The 17,097-nt window shown below is 40.6% G+C and overlaps 1 protein-coding gene across 14 annotated transcripts in view; it reads left to right on the top strand.

The window, feature by feature from the left end:
- PDE10A (phosphodiesterase 10A) overlaps nt 1-17,097 on the top strand; it is a 327,889-nt gene that overhangs the window by 150,343 nt on the left and 160,449 nt on the right. Inside the window, exon 1 of one of the 14 annotated variants that reach the window (XM_072966185.1) lies at nt 8,255-8,391. The exons of 12 other annotated variants lie outside the window; for them this stretch is intronic. The gene's annotated coding sequence lies outside the window, so the exon portion shown is untranslated. Of the gene's footprint in view, nt 1-8,254; nt 8,392-17,097 lie in introns of those variants that run through there. One more of the 14 variants, XM_072966184.1, reaches the window with a different exon arrangement.

Below are 17,097 nucleotides of genomic sequence, written 5' to 3'. Positions count from 1 at the left end.
TTCCTAACTTCTTAATATATGTCACAGTGTAAACTCTCCTCTTGTTATAGAATGCTATGATAATATCATAATTTTTTGACATATTTTGGGAAAATTTACAATACAAGCTTAATTCTAGCTATCTCTCCCCAGTCCTTTGCTTCACTATTTAAATTAAGGTTGTTGGGAAGGAGTAGTTCATTTTTCTCTCCCACGAAGAAGCCCTGATTTATCTATTGAGTTTCTATTGGAGAAGTGCAGGGTGAAGTGTTTAGATTAAAGTAAGTCATATTAGGTGTCAAATGAGCGCCTAGTCAGTGAGTTACTTAATAGTTATTGGTTGAGTGTATATCAGAAAATGAGAGAGACTTAATCTCACATTCATTAAATAAATAATTAGAGTGGGGAGGGTGTAGCTCAAGTGGTAGAGCACATGCTTAGCATGCACAAGGTCCTGGGTCAATCCCTAGTACCTCCTCTAAAAGTAAATAAATAAATAGACCTAATTACCTCCCTCCCCCTGCCAGAAATAAATAAATAAAAATAAATTTTGAAAAGATACAGAAATTTAAAAAATGATAATCAGAAATAACAACCTAACAAATTGAAGTATGTGATGATCTATGAAGGTGAATGGTAGACTGCTTCTTGGAGGGAGCGGCTCACTGCAAAGAGTTCCTGGACCCAGTCCAGCTTGCGTGTAAGTGTGTAGGCTTCCCGGCACAGCAAGCAGTTCCCAGAGGCCAGCCGTGTGTCTGAGAACTCAGCTCAGTGTTGACATTCACCTACCCAGGGGTGGAATCCGATTGCACAGGTGGAGGCTCAGTGCCACAAGCCCACCCTCCACTGTAGACACCAGTCGCAAGCCCAGGTGGTCACCTCCGCTTCTGACCGAAGCAGACCACAAATTGGAGGTTCCGAGGACCTTCTCCAGCCCAGGACGCTAGTCACATGTCTAGGTTGTTACCTGTACCTCTGACCAACTGGCTGTGAATCAGAGGCTCCCATGACCCCTTCCTCAGGTTTGATTAATTTGCTCGAAGGGCTCGCAGAACTCAGGAGACCATTGACTCACTAGATTACTGATTCCTTATAAAAGGATCACAGCAACAGCCGGAGGAAGAGAGACACAGGGCGAGAGCCCCAACAGAGGAGCTTCCTTCCTTGTGATAAGGCACACACGGGCCTTGCACAGGGCAAGTAGAAGTATGGTTCACCATTGTGGAAGCTCTCGGAAAAGGGACAAAAACAGTCCTTTTTGGATTTTTGTGGAGACATCAGTACATGACTGAATCATTGGCCAATGGCAGTTGATGCAACCTCCAGCCCCTCTCCCCTCCCTGGAAATCAGGGACTGAAAGCTCCAACCCTCTGGTCACATGGTTGATTCTCTTGCAACCAGCCCCCTACCTTGGGTGGAACCCTGAAGTCACCTTCTTTGAAGTTTTCACAGGAACTGAGGACAAGAGACCAAATACCCCATCGCTCTTATCACTCAAGAAATTATAAGGGTTTGGGGAGCTCTGAGCCAGGAACTGTGGATGAAGACCAAATAGATATATTTTTTCTATAAATGGAATTACCACATTCAATAATTTTTTGTACTAAGCAAGGAGAAAATCTGTCTACAGTAGGTATACCTTGCTTACATGGGTACGGAATATGCCAAGACAGGTGGCCACTGGTGAGATTTTCAATGATTAAGTCTGAATTTGTTTGAAGAAAGATTTCTGAAATGAATTTATTTCTGAGTAATCTCTGTTTTCTCAGAACCTCATGCACTTTGGTTCTCTCAACAGCCCTGCTTTGGAGAACAATCTTGGACTTCTCAGGAAATCTTTGCTTGAAAATCCACTATTTAATAATCTTGGCCGTAAATACTTGTTCTGAAGAGTAGGGGCTTGAGTTGAGGATTTTTGTTCAAGGGTTTTTGTGGGAGAAAATTTCAGACCGAAGGTTTGACGTCCAAGAGATTTTAAAATTCCTCTTGCAGAATCACAAAGAACGGTCCCTTCTGTTTGAATGCTCTGAATGTCCGGGAGAGAGGGAGGGCTAGCCTGTGGCTGGGGCCAGGGGGTGCAGGGCAAGCAAGGGCCAGGGCACGGGAGTGGGTTTGTGTCTGTATGTGCATATGCGCCTTCATCAGTGTCATCTTATAGTTGCTAGTTTTTGAGCCAAGTTTTATGTCTTTTACATACGTTAATCTTAATTTTCATCAGAGCCGTGAGACAGATATATAATTATCATTTGATTGATCAGAAAGTGGGCCAGAAAGGCTACCTAACTTGCCAAGTCATTCTGCCTGTTAGTGACAGAACCAAGATATTGAAATAAGTTTTGCCTGTCAAAAAGGCACATATAACCCTTTAAAAGTATTTATGTATATATGTGTGTATATTTAAATGTATATAGATATAAAATTAGTATGTTAGATATAAAATTAGTATACTCTACTGGCATAATCGTTTAAATTTTTTGGAATAAGGACATCACGTCATGGCATATTTTTGTAAAAAAATAGTATCATGTTTTAAGTGATGTGTTTGACTTGTTGGCAGTAAGCTGTATATTTAAGATATATTTCCTGTAATAATGGACTTGCACTGATTTGTAAATAACAACATTCTTTTTCAAGACAGCCTGCAAATTTAGAATATCTCCCATAGCTTAGGTTAGGTTGAAGACAGACTGGTCCAACTGGAAGAGACTTTGGTGTGAGTAGTGCTGTGGAGCAGTTCACCTGAGACACGAGAACTACTTAATAGAGATATAATTTACTCAAGACGAAGAACAGAAGCCTCATTATTTTATTATATCTGTCATGTGGCCCAGATGTTTATGGTGTTTCTTCCAGGGTTTCTACCCAAGACCTCCTGACGTCAGAGGTGTAAGCGCGCCTCCTTGGGCTTTGTGTCTGTAGGTTGGGTAGTTCTTCACTTCCCCGACGCCCAACCCCAAGTAGATGCTGGGACTCTGAATTCCCCATCTTGGCCCAGAACACCTTCTTGTGTCCCCCTGGAGTTTGTTTTGAGAATCACACACTATTCTAGTCTCTAAATGTGGAATGGAACCAATCTGCCTGTTAACAATTGGGTTGGATTCTTTAGTCTTCAGGCTGCTCTTTATTATTAGTTAAGAGAAGTGAAGTATTACCAGTTTGTAAGGTATTTTAACTGCCATTCATTCATCAAATACTGAGCACCTCTTACCCCCAATATACTGTTCAGGCGTTGTGTAGAAGTGGGTCAGACCCACAAAATGTCTGTTGTTGTGAAGCGTATGTTGCATTCGGGGCTGACAGAGAACAGTTAATCGTATAAATAATTCAGTTTCCAGTGGTGTAAGGGCTGAAAAGAACATAAAACCAGCTAGAGAATCAAGCGTGACTGGTGGGACCTGCTTCCATGGGCAGTCAGGGCAGACTGCTCTGCGGAGGCCGCGTTTGAGCTGAAACCTGAGAAGTGGAGAGGAAGGAGCCTTGTTCCACTTACAGGGGGCAGGCGGCGGAAGAGAGGGCAGAAGCCCCCCGGGCCTGTGGGTGGGAGCCACCTTGGTGTGCCTGGGCGCTTACAGAGCAGGAGGAGGGCTGGGAAGGGCGGCCAGCTTAACAGAGCTTATGTGAGCTCGCTGCAGTGAGGAAATATGTAATAAAAATACTTTTCTATGCACTTTTTAGCCTCTTCAGATTTGAAAGGAAATGTTTGACGAATGTAGTGACCATAAATAAGGGTTATAATTTAAAAACAGTCTGGATAATAAGAATTTGTACATGAATATATTATTGCTTCTTTGGTACAGGGATCCTAGTTAATAATATTTTTCCTCCCAAGAGTTGTGCATACAGTAAGTAAGTACTGAGCCTTTAATTATGATATTTAGAACTAAAAATACAAATTTTCCTTTATAAGCCATAGTTTTTAGGCTCCTAGGAAACACACGATTGCCTATGGTTGTCTAGCATGGTGACAGAACTGAACTCTGGGGTCAGGCTAAACCACCTGGTAGCCATGAGACTTACCTCTCTCTGCCTCAGTTTTCCTGTCCCTAGGATGGAAGTGAATGGAAGTTATGTTTGTAATGACTGCATAGAGTGCAGAGCACCGTGCCTGTCACATTGGAACAGCTGGGTGAAGTTTGCACTTAGAATCTCAGTACGCGCTGCAGTTGACTCTAAAATAATTAACGCGTCGGCTGTGAGTTGTCTTGCTTACCCTCTCCTACTCTTAGATTTGTGTCCCGCTCCTTATCTTTCTTTTAATTTGTTTCTTCCTGTCCCTCGTCCTCCCTGTTTGTGAAAACCTCATCAGGGATTAGACAAGCTCTGTTCAGTGTTGTTCGACTAGGGATCCCAGTAGTTCACATTTGCACTGTAGCTCGGTACAGCGTGTTTCTTCTATGCAGCAGCACGTTCTGAGTTAGAGCTGAGGCGCTGGGGGGACATTGCCTCTCTTTGCCTCTGCTATGGTGGCTGGGCATTCCGGCCTCATCTGGGGGTGAGCGCCCACTGTGGGCGTGGTGACAGGATCTTTGCCTTTTGGGTTGATGCCCAAGGGAATGTGGGGGTTTCCCTGAGGACTGGCAGATTCTGCCAGTGGTCACAGCAGGCGTCTGCTGCTCAGGGGATCAAAGTGGGTGTCCGTACTCGGCTTCCCTTGTTCACGCTGGACGCAGATGCTTTTTTGTGCCTTGTTTCCCAGTATACTTGGGAATTAGAGGCACGTTGCTTATGTTTATCTACAGTGCCGTCGGAAATGAGCGTCTAGATCTCATTACTGAATACACAGATATTTTATGAATAAACTGTCTTTGTATTTTGTTTTGGAGTATTTAATTTCCATGTACCATGCTTTTACAATAAGTTTTGAAATTACTCTGACTGGAATATTTTATACAGTTGTCCTTATAAAGTCCAAGTTATGTGAGGAGAAACACTGTATTTTGATGAATTAAAAGTAAAGTCCTGAATTTCTGAAATGTACCTTAACATGCATTTTATTTTATTTTTTAAAATCTTTTTTTATTCTTTTTTGGGGTGAGCAGGGGGAGGTAATTAGGTTTTTTTTGTTTGCTTAATGGAGTTATTGGGGATTGAACCCAGAACCTCCTGCATGCACTCTACCACTAAGCTATACACTCCTCTAATATGCATTTCAAATTCAGTTTTTTTCCCCAATGTGTAGTTTACAGATGTTGCCAGATGGAGATAACATGATACCATAATCACACCATGAAAGAAAATAGACATCTTTCAGAGAACTGTCAGCTAATACAATGTTTAAATGTTAAAAAAAAAAAAGACAAATCAATCTTTGGTGAGAATGTGCTTTAATTTACCTTTTCTGGTTTGGTGACCACATTGCATGGAAAATGGTTCCCTTGGTTGAAAAAGTTTATCCAAAAATCTCAGCTCAGCAAAGCAACTATATGAACTTTAGGACATTATTGAAGCAAAAGGATTAGGTTCCAGTTTAGTTGGTGGGACCACTGAACTCCCTGAGAATCTGATGAAAGCACGTTGACCCTTCCCCAGGAACATGGACATTTGTTCAAGAATGCGGAATTCCACAGACACCTCCGGGGGCTCCGGGACACTAGAACTCGTCTCCACAGGGCTGATGGACCCTGGGTTGAGAAACTGCTCCAGGTTTTGGGAGAATTCTGGGAGCATTTCTCAATCTAGACCACTTCCCTGTGACTCTGTTTTTTGGGGGTTTTTTTATTTTTTTGTTTTTTTTAATATAAAATTACAAATAATACTTTGTTTACCTGAAGTGGAAAATATTTTCAGGAAAGCTTAGTTAACTTAAATTATTGTATGAATTAGGCTATTTCATATTTCTGTCTTAGACAAATAATCTTGAGCTCATTACCAGAGCATTAAAGAAATTAGTTTAGCAACAGATAGGTCCGGGTTAGACTTCCCATGGCATTTATGTTCACTGCTGTGTGAAGGAAGCACCTCCACTGAGGAGGCTGTGTGTTAGAGAGGGAAGTTCAATAAACCCCTGGGCCGACCAGCCCATGTGAAGGTTGCTTCCAACTTGGAGGCCTTTCCGTAGAGAACGTCTCCTGTATCTGTTCCCCAGGGCTGCTGTAAGAAGTGCCACAAACTGTGCGGCTTAAACAGCGGACTTTTATTCTCTGAGTCCTGACTGTCGGAAGTCTGAGACAGAATGGGTTCCTTCTGAGGCTGTGAGGGGTCTCTGTTCCAGGCCTTTCTCCTCACGTCTGATGGTTTTGCTGACAATCTTCGGCCTCCCTTGGCTTGTGGCACCATCACTCTGACCTCTGCTTCCCTTTCCATGTGCCGTTCCCTGCTGCGTGTGCCCGTTTCTTCATATGGCATCACGTTTGTAAGGATGCCGCTCACACTGCGGTAGGACGCACTCAGCCCCAGCGGGACCTCATCTCAACCAGTTACATCTCCCTTGACCCTACTTCCAAATAAGGTCACATCCTGAGGTCCTACTGGGGATTAGGACTTGAATGTATGAATCTGGGGGGATACAGTTCAACCTATAACATCCCCTAAGTGATTTTTAATTGCCGTAATCTCATAGGCCTTCTGTTTGAGATGGTTACTGGAAGCGAAGTCCTCATGTCAGGACGTTTCAATCAGCAGTGTATAACATCTGCAGCTCCATCCCTTTTAGCTCGTCCGTGAGTGTAACCAGGTGTTTTTAAAAAAATCTCACTGTTCTCCATTCTCTTAATTTTTTCCCTCCCTCCCCTCCTTTCGTTTGTTTACGTTCTTCTTAAACTTGCACACGTGGGAAAGCTTACAGTGTTAGTGCTTTCAGGAAACACTGAGACCAGGACTTCTCAGCCTCAGCGCTGTGGACGTTGTGTGGGCGGCTGTCTGTGGCGGGGCTGGCCTGGGCATCGCAGGGTGTTTAGCAGTTTCCCTGGCTCATACCACTTGGGGCAGCACCCCTCCCCACCACCCTGCCCACTGTGACCACAGAAAATGTCCTCCTGGGGACAAGAGTGCCTCCTGCGGAGAGGCACTGATTTAAACTTCACTGTGTGCCCAGCCAGGTACTGGGAAATCCAAGGGTTTGACTGTGGCAGACTCCTGTCCTCAAGTGACTCAGGTCACTGATGCTGGTTACACAACGTAGGCCATGCAGGGCAGCAGGGAACTGTGTGTCTAGGAAACTCAGGTTGCAGCAAGGGTGAGAAGGGAGGGGAACAACCAGGGAATCTAGACACTTAATTAAAAGTTCGGCAGCTTTTTTACATATATCTTGAAGAAATGTTAACTGTCTTTTTAATGGTTAAGAATTTTTTCTTTGATGTTCGCTAAGTATTTTTCATCTTTGTCTTAAATTGTGGTTAAAATATGTATCTGAAAATTATGGTGAAGAGTAGCTAATGCCAGTGTCTATGTTTTAATGTAAAGTAGTTGGAGAATTGAGATCTTTCATTGATTTAAGAAGGTAAATTCACTCCTTTTCTTCATGAATATAAGTTTAATAGCAGACTGTATTCTATTTCTTCATGATTCTGCACCCTGCGTTTGATGGTGAGTGTACATTTGGTTTTACCTTTTGAAATATTTTTAGCCTTATAATTGTTTTTATTGTTAAGATAATACACAGCTATGGTGTGTTTAGTAAAATGACAATTGACAATTGCCATGCTGACTTAGTCCTTCTGTTGCTGACAAAGAGCTTAGAGAGAGAAAATACAGTTGGTTTTCCTGGCAGCCTCAAAGAAAGATCATGTCAGTGTGTGTGTGTGTGTGTGTGTTTTTAGTGCAATTACATTAGGAAATAGATTTTCATTTTGGAAATCTTTTTATCTGATATTATTTAATTGCCTTGTAATATTAAAATCATTTAGATTTCTAATGAAATTTTGAAATAATACAAGGTGACACTAAAAAATAACAAATGACTTCATGATTTGTAAAAATTAATTTTAATTCTTTATAAAACTTTGTATTTTAGGGGAGGGATTTACTGGATTTAAATATAGAATTGAAGTTAACCTGATTAATCTTTTATTGAGTTCGTGTTGGTGATTATTGACGTAATTTCACTTATCAGTTGTCAACAAATGTTTAAAAATAATTAAGACCTTACTGTTCATAAATACTAAAAGCTCTTTCAGCATTGCGAGTCAGAGGCGTTTTGACCTTAATTGCTCTGAATGGTCCTATTGGTTTTTGTTTTGATTTTTTATTGACTTTGCAGATGTGATGTTAGAGCTCATGAGGTGCCAGTTCTGGTTTTGCAAATGGAACGTTTTGAAACACATAAGCATCCTACAGATCAGAGGAACGTCATGTCATATGTGATGCAGAGGGACTCAAAATTTTGTTATTTGGTTGAAGTCTTGTTGAGCAACAAAGGCAAGATTTGGAGACATAGGATAAAGAAACATTCTTTTCAAAAATTGTGGTCTCAGGTGAGCTCCTTTGGTGTATGATGCCTCTTAGGTTTTTTTTTTTAAACAATCCTTCTGGAAGACAAAAACTGAGAGCTTTGATTTTGTATAGAGTTTTTTTTTTTTTCTTTCTTTCTTTCAACTTCCTGAAAGAGAGATTGCTCACAATTTCTCCCTCCATGGGGGATGTGAACCTTCTCTCTCGCCCTATTTTAAGAGCTATTATAAAGACCATATTGTGCAGCAATGTAAGGTGAATCTTTAGGTTTTTTTTCCCCTCCAAATGTATGTCTGATTTGTCAAAGAGCAACTTGTCAACTTTTTTAGATTTCATTTTTACCCCCAGAAATATTAGTTGTTTGGAGGTCAAATTTATTTCTTAAATGAAGCATTAAAAATTCACTGACTTAAAAAATGCTTCTTCAATCTCTTTGGCAGAATTTGGTGAATAATGGTTATAATTTGGCAACTATTAAAAAATAATGCTAAAATTCTGTGACTCCATAGTTCTTTAAATTATGCAAAAACATGATGCAGTTTTCTTGAATAAAACATGTAAGTTAAATGAATTTTTACAAATTGTAGCAATTGCAGTTTTTTTAAAACGTTCTTTTGGGGGAGGTAACTAGGTTTACTTATTTATTTTTTGGAGGAGGTGTTGGAGATTGAACCTGGGACCTTGTGCATACTAAGCATGCACTCTACCACTTGAGCTATACCTTCCCCCTCAGTTATTTTGGTTTACAGTTAAAGGTATGTGTCATAATTCTTCTCAGAGATTGACTTCTAAAACACCTGAAACACGTTAATTTGTCATGCCTGAAAAAATGTAGTCTACTCTTTTATGGCAACAAATACTGTTTTTTGTTGTCATTTCCTTTTTCAGATGTTTTCTTTCTGTCCAAATTCCAAAGTCTTCTGTGATTGTAACCAAGTCTTATTTTTCAAACTTTATACTTATTTATATAAAAACCAACTTACTGGTTTTTTTAAAATTAGGAGTTGTCAAAAGATTTACACATTCATTCTTTCAACAGATAATCTGTTGGGTATTTACTATATGCGAGGCTCTGTTCTAGGCTAGGAATAAAGTAGTAAAGAAAAGAAAATGGGTATATTAATTATGAATAGGCTTGTTTCCAAAGGGGAAAAATAAGCAGAGATGAGACTTTTTGTGTGTTTGTTTTGAGTGGCATAATTGGCAGTTTCAGAAGAGGTGCCAGGGAGACCTCATTGAGAAAATGACCACTTGAGTGGGTTAAAACCGAAGGAGGTGAAGGAGTGGGACACTGGGGCAACTGGGCTAAGAGCTTCCCAGGCAAGTACATGAACATGCAAATGCCCGGAGGCAGCATTCTTGGTGTGTCTAAGTGGCTGGAGTGAGGTAAACAGGAGGGAAAGTAAGGAAGTGGGGGTCAAAGCTGTCATTTGGTGGAGGAGCTATTATTCTGAAGATATTTAGAAGCCATTTGAGCTGAGGGGTGACATGATCTGACTTGTATTTTCACAGCATCCCTCCTTTGCTGAATAAAGAATAGGATAAAGGAGGGCTGGATTAGTGGCAGGGAAACCACTTAGGATTTAGGAAACTACTGAAATGTGCAGGTGAGTGAGGATGTGGCTAGAACCTGTCAGCAGGAGTAAAGGTACTGAGCGTTTGGATTCTAGATTTAGAACCAGCTGGACTTGGTGAGAGGGGGAGATAAGGACGATTAGAGGGGCTTTGACCTGAGCAGCCAAGAGAATGGAGTTTTCATTTACAGAGATGATGGGGACTGTTAAGGAGAAGGGTTTGGTGAAGTCTTATTTTGGAAATATGTGGATTAAGCAATTTTAGGGAGAATGTCATAACAGGAGTATATTATTAGTTGGTAAGATATACTACTATGACTTTATAGTGTGTCGAACTCAGGGATAAGTCTCTTTCTCATTTTCAAAATTGTTCTGGTATTCTAAGTCTTTCAGATACATATAAATTTTCAAGTTAGTTTAGCAACTTATAAAAGGCTGTAGATGAGTTTGGAGAGGATAGAAACCTTCATGATACTGAGTTTTCTAATCCATGTACATGGTATATCTCTCCATTTAAACGTTCTTTAATCTGTATTTGCTATGTTTTTAGTTTTCAGTGTATGCTTATTAAACTTGTTAAAGTTGTTTCTACATGTTTTATTCTTTTTGATGCTATTGTTTTAGTTCGTTTTTGATGATTTCTTACTAGTGTTTAGAAAAATAATTTTTGTATATTTTATCCTGTGATATTGCTAAATATATTTATTTGTTCTAGTAGTTTCTTGTAGATTCTTAAGGATTTTATACCCACAAGGTTATGTATGTTTGTAAACGAAGACAGCTTTACTTCTTCCTTTCTAATCTTTATGCTTTAACTTTTTCTTCCTTGCAGTTTTTCTTGCATTATTATATTGACTAGAACCTTTAGTACAATGCTGAATACAAGTGGTGAGAGCAGACAATTTTGCCTTGTTCCCTGTCTTAGGAAAGCATTCAGGTTTTCACCATGAGCTATGATTTTTGCTACAGATTTTTTACAGATGACTTTTATTTGGTTGAGGAAGTCTCCTTCTATTTCTGCTTTGTTGAGAGTTTGTATCATGAGCTGGATGTTGAATTTTGTCATATAACTTTTGAACTAGATGAGCACATGGTTCTTGTACTTTATTAACTTGGTGTGTTATATTAACTTACTTTTCGATGTTACACAAACCTTACATTCCTAGGATAAGACCCTCTTGATTGTGGTGCATGTTCCTTTTAAAAAGTTGTTGGATTTAATTTGCTAATATTTTACTAAGGATTTTTGCTCTACATTCATGAGTCATATTGATGTTTGGTATCAGGGTAAAATGCCTCATAATATGAGTTGGGAAATCTTCTAATTAAGGTTAAATGAGGTTATGATAGTGGCCCCCTAATCCTGTGGGATCGGTGTCCTTACAAGAGGAGGTACTGGAGAACTAGTGTTGCCTCTCCCACGTGTGAGGACAGCCAGCAGAGGCCTCTCCAGGAAACAAACCCTGACAGAGCTTTATCCTGTACTTCCCAGTCTCCAGAACTGTGAGAAAATAAATTTCTGTTACTTAAGCCGTCCAGTGTATGGCGTTTTGTTATGACAGCCCAAGCTAATACATTGCCTTTGAATGTGTTTTCCTAATTACGCTGTCATGTAACCAAATGCCTAGTAGGGCCTTCTGCATCTGCTTTTCAGGGAATCCTGGATTGGATGCTTGTTACCGTCTGCGGGGAGTGTTACAGGAAGTAGTTTAATGAATGCTTATTTTCACAAACTATAACCTCTCAGGAATTTTCCACTCCCAGTCGGTGTGGTGTGCTCCCTTGGAATCATGCAGATATTTCTTCAGAACTGTTAGTGCCTTTTGGTGCTAATATGAGTTGGGGAAAGTAGAGATTTACTTTTCTGAGATTCTATTTCCATTAAACAAACAAACAAAAGTTACAACTGTAACAACAGTTGGCAGTTATGCTTTCTGTTAAACTGGTTACAGGTCATGTACACTGGGGACTGTACTATACTCCTCTTTAGTTAAGTGGATTAATATGAAAAAATAATACAACTTTTGAATGTGTATTTGCTATTTTTGCATAACAAATAGCCACTAATTTAGTGATTTAAAGCACTGTCCATTTATTAACTACACTTCTGTGGACTAATAGTCTGGCACTGAGCGACTTTATTTATTTATTTATTTATTTATTTATTTATTTATTTATTTATTTATTTTTTGCTCAGGGTTAAACAAGGCTAAAATTAAGGTATTCACCATACTGAGTTCTCATCTAGAGGCTCTGGGGAAAGTTCAGCTGACAAATTCAGCCACATCATTGGCAGGATTCAGTTCCTTGTGGTTGTAGGACTGAGACCCCTCATTTCCTTGCTGTCAGCTTGGAGTCCCCAAAAGAGTTTGACTGCTTTCCTTGGCACGGCTCCCCATCTTCAAACCAGCAGTGGAGCTTTGAATCTTTCTTGTACTTGAATCTTGGACTTCCTCTTATGCCACCAGCAGAGAAAATTATTTGCTCTTCAAGGGTTCATGTGATTAGGTCAGATCCCACTGGGTAAGCTTCCTATTTTAAGGCCAATCTATGATATAACATAATCTAATCATGAGAGTAAAATCCGTTACATTCACAGTTCTGCACATTATGCAGGGTGTGTACACCAGGGGAGGACAATGGGGGCATCTTAGAATTAGGCCTGTCACAAAAGGCTTTTCTATAAAAGTGAGTACTTCTGTGGTTTTGAATCTTGATGATTTGAATAAATAGAGATTGATCAAAGTATTACTATACAATCCAATTGACAAAAACAGACACATGTGTTGTGCATTTTTCTAGAATGACCTAATCTTACTAGTGAGACAGTGTATAATACAGTTTCCTTCCATAATAGTAATAATGCAGGGCAGACATGGAAATTAGCATTTTTTTTTTGCCATCTATGATGCAATGCAGTATTTCTGGGAAATCTAGTCCATTTGTAAATCTGTTATCAATATGGATGCCTTCCAGTTGTACAGCTCTTAGCTTCTACTTCCTTCCGTGTAGACAATCCTATAGGCAGCTGCAATACAGCAGATTCCAAGCCAAAACTATTTTCTTTTCCATGTATCTTTCACTACCTCCTGTATTTCTTAGGACTGTCAGTTACCTAAGCTAGAAATGCTAGAGTCATCTTTGACATATCCTACTGTTTGATGTCTTTTTAAATTTGTCACTAGTTCCTGTTGGCTAGCCTCACCTAGCATTAAGGAGAATTTTAAAACTCCATGAGGTTAAGGATATTGTTTGTTTATTGTATATCAACCACATAGATAAGCCTGGGTCGTATCTATGACCAGGCACTGGTCATACAGTGTCTACTCATTAAATATTTACTGAGTGAGTAAATGAATCTCAGTGTGTAGAATTAGTCATGTCAGCCAAAGTCTGTGTTCAGTTAGTGTAGCTTATCAACCTTGCAGCATGGTTATCTGTCTGACTAGTCATCTTACTACTCCTCTTTGAGTTTGCTGATTCGTCCTACAACACAGTATAATGTCTGATACAGTAAGACTTCAATAATATTTATAAGTGATTTACTTTGAATAGAGGTGTATAAATAGTAATATACTTTTATAAAGGAAGTTTAGAAAAATACCATTTCTGGATCAACTTACAACAATTTTAAGGTAGTAAATTTTCTTTTTTTTGTCTCAATTTTTTTTTTACATTTTTTTATTGAGTAGTAGTTATTTTACAATGTTGTGTCAAATTCTAGTGTAGAGCACAATTTTTCAGTCATACGTGAACATATATATATTCGTTGTCACATTTTTTTTTCACTATGAGCTACCACAAGATCTTGTATATTTTTCCCTGTGCTATACAGTACAATCTTGTTTATCTATTCTGCATTTTAAAATCCCAGTCTGTCCCTTCCCACCCCTGCCCCCTTGGCAACCACAAGTTTGTGTTCTGTGTCTATGAGTCTGTTTCTGTTTTGTATTTATGTTTTATGGTTTTTTCTTTCTTTTTTTTAGATTCCTCACATAAGTGATCTCATATGCTATTTTTCTTTCTCTTTCTGGTTTACTTCATTTAGAATGACACTCTCCAGGAACATCCATGCTGCTGCAAATGGCATCATGTTGTTGGGTTTTGTGGCTGAATAGTATTCCATCGTATAAATATACCACCTCTTCTTTATTCAGTCATCTGCTGATGGACATCCAGGCTGCCTCCATGCCCTGGATATTATAAATAGTGCTGCTATGAACATTGGGGTGCAGGTGTCATTTGAAGTAGGGTTCCTTCTGGATACATGCCCAGGAGTGGGATTCCTGGGTCATATGGTAAGTCTATTCCTAGTCTTTTGAGGAATCTCCATACTGTTTTCCATAGTGGCTTTCCTTGCTTCCCTCTCCCACTCTTAATGATTTAGATGTCTTTTTGCAATTTCGTGTTCTTTTTGTAATTCATGTCAGTTATCTCCTTTCCAGTTATGAGCTTCTCATTTTTGTAGCATCCTGCTTCTTTTCTATTTAGAGTAGACCTGTCAGTATTTCTTTTAGCATGGGTTTAGTGTTGCTAAACTCTTCTAGTTTTTGCTTGTCTGTGAAGTTCTTTATCTCTCCTTCTATTCTAAAGGATAGCCTTGCTGGATAGAGTATCCTAGGCTGCATGTTTTTTTCATTGAGGACTTTGAATATATCTTGCCACTCCCTTCTGGCCTGTAGTATTTGTGTAGAGAAATCAGCTGAGAGTCTTATAGGGGTTCCCTTGTAACTCACTCTTTGTTTTTCTCTTGCTGCCTTTAGGATCATTTCTTTATCCTTGACTCTGGCCATCTTGATTATGATATGTCTTGGTGTGGGTCTGTTTGGGACCCTCTGAGCCTCCTGTACTTGGATATCTGATTCCTTTAGGTTTGGAAAGTTTTCAGTCATGATTTCTTCAAATACCGTTTCAGTCCCCTTCGTTCTTTCTTCCCCTTCTGGAACCCCTGTTATACGTAGATTGGCACGCTTCATATTATCCCATAGTTCTCTTATATTGTTTTCATTGTTTTATATTTGTGTTTTCTCTCAGCTTTTCTGATTGGGTGCTTTCTGTTGTCCTGTCTTCTAGGTCTCTTATTCGTTCCTATGCATTATCTAGCCTGCTTTGTACAGCCTTTAGGTCAGCTCTCATCTCAGCAAATGAGTTTACTGATTCCACTTCGTTCTTCTTTATAGCTTCTATTTCATTTTTGATATATTTTATATCTCTAAACACTATTTCTTTTAGTTCCTTCAGTACTTTGATCACTCCTTTTTTGAAATCTTGATCTAGTAGGCCATCAATGTCTATTTCCTTGATTGTGCTTTCAGGGGATTTCTCTTGATGTTTTAATTGGGAGTGGTTCCTCTGCTTCTTCATATTGCTCATATCTCTCTGGCACTGTGGTTTAAGGAGTATCAGTTATCTAGTTCTCCTGGAGATGGTGTGCTCTTAATGATTTTATCGAGAGGTCTTTGTGTCTTTACCCTGTTTTGCGTACTCAGCTTGCTGTTTCCAAAGGCCCTCTGTTGGTGCCCATGTCTGTGCTGCTCCCAGTGGCTGTTGGCTGGCAGATCGCACCCACTCCTAACACTGGGTCAGGAGCTGAGCTCTTAACCTGGTGGGAGGGCAGGTCTCTCCCCCTCCCTGTGCCACAGTCAGATGCTGCGCTTTAGGGGAGGCAGGTGGGCGGATTGCGACCCCTCCCAGCACCGCAGTCAGGTTTTGCGTTCCTGCCAGGAAGGCAGGTGGCTGCCTGCCCTCTCCCGGCGCCGGTTGTTCCGCTGCTATGTGCAGCTGCCCGCTCCACCTCGGGTCAGCACTTCTAAGGCAGGCTTGGGGAAGACCGTGGAATGGCCCCGCCCCTGCTCCGTGCCAAATCTCAGCTCCTTGTTTGTCTTGGCGGCCAGAGTTCTCTGAGGTGCCAGGACAGAAAGATCGCATCTGCCTCGGGCTGTAAAAAACGTCTCAGTCCTGCCTAGGAGGTTGCGGAGCTCCGGGGTGCGGATTCGGGTCTCGGCCCTGCCCTGCCCAGGCCTGTGAAAAGGAGGAGATGGCGGCTGTGGCTGCGCCCCACCTCTCCTCTCGCGAGATGCGCCAGTAATGGCGGCGAGGGTCTGAGGAAAGAAAGGCTATGGTGCCCCTCCCCCCAGGGCACACCAGCCATGTTGCTTTGCTTTTTTTTTTTTCCGTAATTTATAGGGGGCCCAGATGGTTCTGCTCTGTATCCCCTCCCAGCCACAGCGTGCAGCACCCTGCAGTTGCCCGGGGCTGTCTCAGTGCAGCTGCCCCAGTCCTCTGCTCGTCTTGGGTGGCTTGTCCCGGCCCCAGCTGTCGGCTTGCAACTCGGGCTGGGTGTCGCGGGGACCCTTTGTGCCCATTTAACTCAGTTCTGTTGGTCAAGGGGTGCTCAGGGCAGATCTGAGCTTTGGAGGCTCCCCCTCCGTCCGGTTGGCCTCTCCGTTGGAGAGGGGGAGACCCAGCAAACGAGCACCAGTCCTCCTTTGCTGCTCCCTCCCTGCAGGACTAGTCCTGCACTGTTTTGCTTTTTCTTCTTTCTTTTTTCCTTTTCTCCTGCCAGGTTTTTGGCATCTTTGTCTTTTGCAGAGGGTGATGTTCTGTCGGAGTTCGGCAGGTGCTCTTGTTGGCTGAATGAGTCCGTAAATGTGAGTTTTGGTGTATTTATGGGAAAGGGTGAGCTACAAGCGTCCTTCTTCTCCGCCATCTTGCTTCTCTATATCTGGTCTCAATTCCAGTAGTAAATTTTCTAGCAAAGAAAAAAAGTATGACTTTGTCATTTTGAGAAAACTTTTATCTTTGATTTTCTTTGTTTCATATTTGTATATGAATATATGATTTTAAAAAATCTCCTTAGGCAAGTAAAAAGGAGTGGTTTATAGAATTCCTTAACGTATGAGATTTGTATATTTTCACTATTAGAATATAATTCGTTTAAATTTGAATAAGTGAAAATGCTAATGTGAATACTTAAAAAATTTTTTCACCAGGGTGTGAAATGGCTGTAAGAAATTACAGTTGTTTTTCTCCTTGTCTTATCTAAATCCCAGTTTTAAAGCAGTGAACACTGAGGTTATTCATTAAAAGTCTGCCTGTGTATTTATTATATGATCTCTTTCTTCGTGTTTCTCTTTTCTCTGTTTTTCTACTTTT

The sequence above is a fragment of the Vicugna pacos genome, chromosome 8, assembly GCF_048564905.1.
Source record: "Vicugna pacos chromosome 8, VicPac4, whole genome shotgun sequence".
In the NCBI taxonomy this organism is placed as follows: Eukaryota; Metazoa; Chordata; class Mammalia; order Artiodactyla; family Camelidae; genus Vicugna; species Vicugna pacos.
This window is presented reverse-complemented; position numbering and strand designations above follow the sequence as displayed.